Source organism: Otolemur garnettii, unplaced genomic scaffold (assembly GCF_000181295.1).
Source record: "Otolemur garnettii isolate 467f Iridium unplaced genomic scaffold, OtoGar3 scaffold00154, whole genome shotgun sequence".
In the NCBI taxonomy this organism is placed as follows: Eukaryota; Metazoa; Chordata; class Mammalia; order Primates; family Galagidae; genus Otolemur; species Otolemur garnettii.
Genome location: NW_003852549.1, coordinates 2,416,807 through 2,423,704, shown reverse-complemented (window position 1 = coordinate 2,423,704; position 6,898 = coordinate 2,416,807). Strand labels below are relative to the sequence as shown.

The 6,898-nt window shown below is 41.0% G+C and overlaps 1 protein-coding gene across 1 annotated transcript in view; it reads right to left on the bottom strand.

Moving 5' to 3' along the window:
* Positions 1 to 6,898, bottom strand: part of FREM2 (FRAS1 related extracellular matrix protein 2) — a 198,320-nt gene that overhangs the window by 49,793 nt on the left and 141,629 nt on the right. The gene's annotated exons all lie outside the window — the stretch shown is intronic.

Here is a 6,898-nt window from a genome sequence, read left to right as displayed (position 1 = left end):
AAAAAAAAAAAAAAAGAATTAGTCTGTCCTCCAGATGGGGGATTATAAACGACTTTCTAGAAGCTCAGCTAAAAAAACAGAGCCAATGAAACAAAACACCTAAGGGAGTGAACATTTTTAAGTTTGGTCAGTCACTCATTTTATCATCTACTACCAAGTTTTCACTCTGAAACAGAGCTGCAGCTATTTGAGTTTAATCCAGTGAATTTGGGTCTGTTATGACCTACTGGGGTAACTAGAGTGAATATGTATAATTACCAGTGCTGAAGACTTCCATCCGGGCCTGATCGCGGTTTCTCATAGGGTTGGAGGGTGCTGTATAATAACTAATGTTTCACTAAATGAATCATCTCATACCCAAAGGTTAACATTTGTCCCAAACATGCATTAAAATGATACCACTTGGCTCCTTAACCTAGGCATAGGCTTTGGGGACTTTATATTTTTCTCCAGGATCAATGATTAATTTGGATGGATCTAATCATTGTTTCCTGTTTGACTCCACCTGTGATAGGCAGTTTACCTCCTGATACAGCTGCCTCAAGTCTGAGGTACAGCAGTCAGCTGATGACCAAAGAAAACTGAGAGATAATTTGTGAGGTCCCTTAAAAAAAGGAATTTACACGTATTTTGGAATATATACGGCTCATAGGAAATTACACACCGAGCTTATTTTATAAGCGATTGTTATTGACAAAGATAAATTAATTGAGTGTACACAAACGAGGTAAACAGTCCTTGAAACACAGACATTCTGTCTCTGGTTTCACAAGATTCAAAAGGACTAAATCTAGAAGGATCTGCAACTCATGCCACTATTCAGCAGTTAAAGAGATGATGTTGTATCTCAGAGCATCAAATTGAATTCTCAAACACACAGCACCAAGCAAAACCCTAAAACGTGGCTCACAGAACCATCTGGAAGGCTAAAGGAAATCCATTTTGTGTGCTGCTCAAGCTGAGTATGAATACTTTATTTTCCTGCCCCAAATAAATTATTGTTATTAAAACTATAAAAGTTTGTGTTCTCCATTTCTTTGTATAGTAGGCATGATAAAAAGTATAGAGCTCCCCCAACCCCTTGAATAATACAAACCAACCTTGGAAATTTTGTTTGCACATTTTGGTTCCGGGGGTAATAAATCTGCCTGCAGCCCAGTTCACCCCCTTCCTGTCTGTTCAACTTGGACAGTGTCAGGGACGTGAGTGTGTATGTACAAATGAAGGTGTTATCTTGTTAACCTCAGGCAAGCTAATGCATTCCTTACATTTCTAACTCCCACAGAGGGGCAAAGGGGAAGACAGAGAACCCTGAAAATGCTTTTTCAGACCAGATGGCCAAACTCGGCACACCTGTATCTTTTAAAAGGTTTTTATAATTATAAGGAGGCATGACCATCTTTATACAACGAGTGATCTCTTTGGGTTTCCTCACATTCCTAGCAAACCATCTCACCACCCATTAGGTTTCTAAGTTATAGGAGAGAGCTGTGAAGCACGGTGAGGGGGGGGGCCTTCTGTTCAACATTGAGCCTTCCATCTTCCCATCTCCCTGCGCCTTAGAGACCCACGACGAAAATGGAACAGAGTCAACCCATGTGAGTGAGCACAGCTGTTTAACAAACATAAGATGAACTACACGGTGGGGACAGCACTGGGGTCTGCATGTGTGTGTCCAGATGTATTCTGTCAACCATGGAGCAAGGGTTTTATTTTATAGCTTAATATATAGTTTTCATAAGAAAAAAATGAATGTCCTATGTATGAAGTACTATGAAAACTTGTATCCCCGTTGTCATTCAGAATGAAGGTTAATAATAATAGTTACTATTATGTCCAGACACATGTGCTCTGTATGCATGTGTGGGCCTGCACACGTGCCAGGAGAGGAGGAGAGACTGGGACGGCATGGGCATGGCACATGTTCTCAACGCCGTAAATGATAAGAGCTACATGAGTAATGCAAGTAATATTATCATATGCCGACTGTATGGTAATCGCTACCTCTAGTAGAAAAAAGGAGGGGCAATGGAAACAGTTTCAGTACAAAATCCTGCAGTTTTTCTATAGCAGCTAATAGAAGGAGTTGGAAAAGTTAACCAACTACTTCCCTAAAAGAAAGTTTTGATTATCAGTAGTTTTAAGTTACTCACAAGATTGCTCTCCCTCTCTGTGCTCTCCACTCAAAATGATTGGAAAATTAGTCAAATAATTGCAGTCACTGCAAAGTTTGAAGCAATTATTATGAGATTAAAACATAATTCAATGGTTTCCATAAGAAATAAATACCTTTTTAACTTCCTAGTTTCTTGAGCCACAAATAAAAAGAAATGGCTAGATCTGAGCACCTGTAACTCTCTGTGGTGTAGATGAATGAGAACTAAAAGGAGTGATGATTATTTTAATTTTAATTTCTCAATGTCTTTTCAAAATCTCTAAAATTTGAACTTTATTTATAATCATTACCATTGGCACAAAACCTTATGTAATATGGATTGTCTTTCCAGAAGTGTGTTGAGTTACAGATGTCATTCAAGAAAAATGGCAAAAAGGGAATGAATAAGGACAGATGGATGAGGCTGTCAGCAGGTGAAGGGCACCTTTGCAAAATCCAGAATAACTGGTTGTTCTAGCAAATTATTATAATTTATGAGTAAGATTTTTAACTCACTTCTCTTGGGTACTTTTTTTTTTGCCTAGAATATATTTTTAAATTAAGTAATCAATGATCTTCGTAGATTATTTATGGAAATACTTACATTAAAACATATAGTAAATTAGAAAAAGCCTATTTGATTCTGTAATTTAGCTCTTAAATACAAACTGTGCCTTGTACTGTGTTCAAGTTCACAAACTTCGTGGAGAAGACAGTCAGTGGCTGCAACCATCACCTGGGTGAAAGGTTGATCATACAAAGTCCTACATCTCTCAGCCGACACCCTCTTTATACCATAAAGCAGTCAGTCACCCTTCATCACTCCACCACCCTCGGATGATGCTCCAGAATGTGTATTTTTTCCCTCGGCAGAGAAAAGATAAGTTATATCCAAATTGTCTAGGAGCAGGGCAAGGGAAGTTTTGAACTGGCCTGGTGAAAGAGTGAAATTCATAAGAGAAGCCAAACTCTATTCTCTATCCTTTGTGGTCTTACAATTTTAAGTAAAGGGCACAGATCAAAGCAGTGAGCTTGGGGAGACTTTCATCACACAGGGCACAGACAGGATCACATTTATTTCTTACAAACATTGGAGAAGAGGAGGCAGGCTTGGCAAGTGAGACAGCACACACACTTGCAACAAAGACAGAGGGAAAATAATTTTTCTTTCCCAGAGGGAAAAAGTGAACTTTTTTCTTTCCCAGAGGGAAAAAGTGAACTTTTTTCTTTGGGTGTCTAGATAGATGTTTACAATTTCACTGTGTCTCATGAGATGAAAGGGAGAGGTGCTTGTGGTAATTGCGATCTGGAGCCAGTCCTTATTTACTCACCAGCACAGACGCAGTCAGGGAGCTCTGCAGAGCTCACCACATCTGCTCACAACTGATAAAGCAAACAAGTGCTGTCTTTTGGTTCAGCGCTGAAAACGGTTCAAAGCAACCTCCCCAAATTGTTTCCAGCTGAGATTTCTCTTCTGCGCTTCAGATCTTGAAAAAATCACTGCCTATTCAATCTACCTCACACAGACACCTCAGCAAACTTCTCCAGAACAGAGTCGACAGAGTCCTCCGACCCCCACTCCTCTTCCCTCGGTTTCTCTCTGTTTCACTGTCACTGTCCCGATGTGGCCAGCTTCGCCTGCCATTGGAATCTTCATCAGACTCTGAGTGAGAGTGGCTGTCACCCAGAGCAAATCTCCTCACGGGAACTGTTCCTTCTGCCTAAAACCTTTCACTGTTTCTTACCGCTTTCAGGGCTTGTTCCTAAACTCCTTAACGAGGTCTACCAGACACTGCAACATGTGGCTTTTGTTCCCTTTCAACCTCATATTAGCCCCCTTTCTACTTTATGAAAAGTGTCTTTAAAAATTATAATGTTTTTAATTTCAAAATACATACTGGGGTACACGTTTTGTTTACACACTTTGTTTTTGTATAGATTGAGTCGAAGTTAAGAAGTATGCCCTTCACCCACACAGCGCGCCCCACACCTGACAGGTGTGAATTGACTCATCCTCCCCGCCCCCCAGCAGCTGTGTGTGCCCTTACGTACTGAAAGTTAGTCCCAAAAGATTAGTTTGGTATTGAGTACAGGGGTTGGTTTCCCATTCTTGTGATGTTTCATCTAGAAGAATGGTTTCCAGTTCTATCCAGGTTGTCACAAGAGATTCTAGATGGCAGTTTTTTCTGGCTGAGTAGTACTCTATGGTATGCACACACCACATTTTATTAACCCAGTCATGGACTGCTGGATGTTGGGTTGTCCCACATTGTTGTGAACTGCGCTGTACTAAACATTCCAGTGCTGTGTCCTTTTTTATAAAATGACTTTTTTCCTTTGGCCAGCAGTGTGATTGCTGGATTGGATGGTAGGTCTACTTTAAATTCTTTGAAGTATCTTCATATAATTTTCCATAGAGGCTGCACTAGTTTGCAGCCCTATCAACAGTGTATAAAGGTTCCTTTCTCTCAGGATATGCCACCACCTGTTGTTTTGAGACTTTTTAATACAAAACCTTTTCATTGGGGTTAGGCGATATCTCAATGTGGTTTGGATTTGATTTCTCTAATGATTAGAGATGTTGAGCGTTTTTTATGAGTTTGTTGGTTATCAGTATATTTTCATTTGAAATGCCTCTTTTCATGTCCTTTGCCCAGTTTTTCTTTTTTTTTCCAAGACAGAGTCTCACTATGTCCCCCTGGGTAGAACGCTGTGGCATCACAGCTCACAGCAACCTCAAACTCCTTGACTTAAGTGATTCTCTTGCCTCAGCCTCCCAAGTAGCTGGGACTATAGGCACCCGCCACAATGCCTGGCTATTTTTTGGTTGTAATTGTCATTGTTGTTTGGCGGGCCCAGGTTAGATTCGAACCCACCAACTCCAGAATATGTGGCTAGCGCCCTAGTTGCTGAGCTACAGGTGCTGAGCCTTTTGCCCAGTTTTTAATGGTGTTGGTTTGATTCTTTCTTGCTGATTTGAGTTCTTTGTAGATTCTGGCTATCAGTTCTTTATCAGATATATACATGAGAATATTTTCTTCCATTCTGTGGGTTGTCTATTTGTTCTTTTGATTGTGTCCTTGGCTATACAGAAACGTTTTAATTTGGTTGGGTCCCATTTATTTATTTTGGGGGTTGCTGTGACTGCTTTGGGGATCTTCTTCATTAATCTTTTCATAGGCTGATATGTATAGGAGTTTTACCTCATTTTTTCTAGGATTCCTATAGTTTCCTGCCTTAGGTTTGAGTAAGTTATTTTTTGTGAGTGATGAGAGGTGTGGATCCAGTTTCAGTCATTTACATGTGGCTATCCAGTTTTCCCAGCAGTATTTATTGAACAGGGATTCTTTTCCCCATGTATGTTTTCATCTCTTTTGTCAAAAATCTAATGTCTCTGAATTCTCTGTTCTGATGTGATCTGGGATCTTAAATGTCTTAAATGTGCCACTCTCAGCCTTTGTTGTGTCACGGCCACTGCTCTGAGCCCTCCTCCCTTATTCTCATCTGGATAACTGCTACTCTGCTCATTCCTCAGGCTCCAGTGGAGAAGTCACGTGGGTAGGAAATGCCCTGCCTTCCCCTCTCAGAGCCCGCACTCACCTTCTACTGACATTGCATGTGTGCGACCCACCGTCTCTGAGGTCTCCCAGGGGAGAATCAAGCTTCCTTCATTCACTGATGTTTCCCCATCAGTTGGCTTAATCAATGCAACAAATGGTCAGTCAGTAAGCATGTCTAGGATGAACTAACATCAAGCAAAGCAGGATTATTCACTTGGCACAGCAAATTTCTGTCCTCATGCTGTTTGAGTTTGCAGAGAGCATCCAGCAGGAGAGGTCACACCCCTGGGAAGGAGCAAGTGGCTGTCCCTGCAGTACAGTGGCCCACATGGCTGCCCTCTGCATCTGGAAGAAGTTGACCAGGGAAAGGGAAGTCAACCACAATAAACTCAAAGAGAAGGGCCTTCTTCCTTCTCCTTTTTTCTTTTTAAGTACTTTCCTCCAGAGGTTCCCAGTTTCAATGCACATTAGAATTACCCAAGGAGACTTTACAGATGCTAGGGCCTCATCTCCAGTTAATGGAATCAGAGTCTCTAGCAGGTGTTTTCAGCCATCAGTGGCGGTCGGTTTGTTAATAGGCTTTATTTTTTTTTAGGATGGTTGGAGGTTCAAAGCAAAATTGAGCAAAAGATATGTACAGAGATAGACATGTGTCCTCTGCCTTCACACACATGGCACTAGTGTTCTTCAAAACCTTGATGGGCAACCAACTTGGTGTCAACAATCTGCATGTTTTTTTAAACTCTTATCAGTGTCTTTAGCAATGGTAACTTAATTGTTAGATACTACACCAGTTGTTTTAAATTAAATATTTTTTCTTTCGTTCTTTTGTTTTGAGACAGTATCTCACTATGTGAGAGACAGAGCTCATAGCAACCTCAAACTCTTGGGCTAAAGTGATTCCCTTGCTTCAGCCTCCCAAGCATCTGGGACTACAGGCACCTACGACAACACCCAGCTATTTTTGTTGTTGTTGTTGTAGTTGTCATTGTTGTTTGGCAGGCCTGAGCCGGGTATGAACTCGCCAGCCCCCGTGTATGCAGCTGGCACCCTACCCACTGAGCTACAGGTGCCCAGCCTCAATATTTTATTTCATTCTTACAACCATCCTCTAACGTGTGTACTATACTAATCCTGTTTTCAAAGATAAGGAAATCAAGGATTAGAGAGATTAAAAGATTTG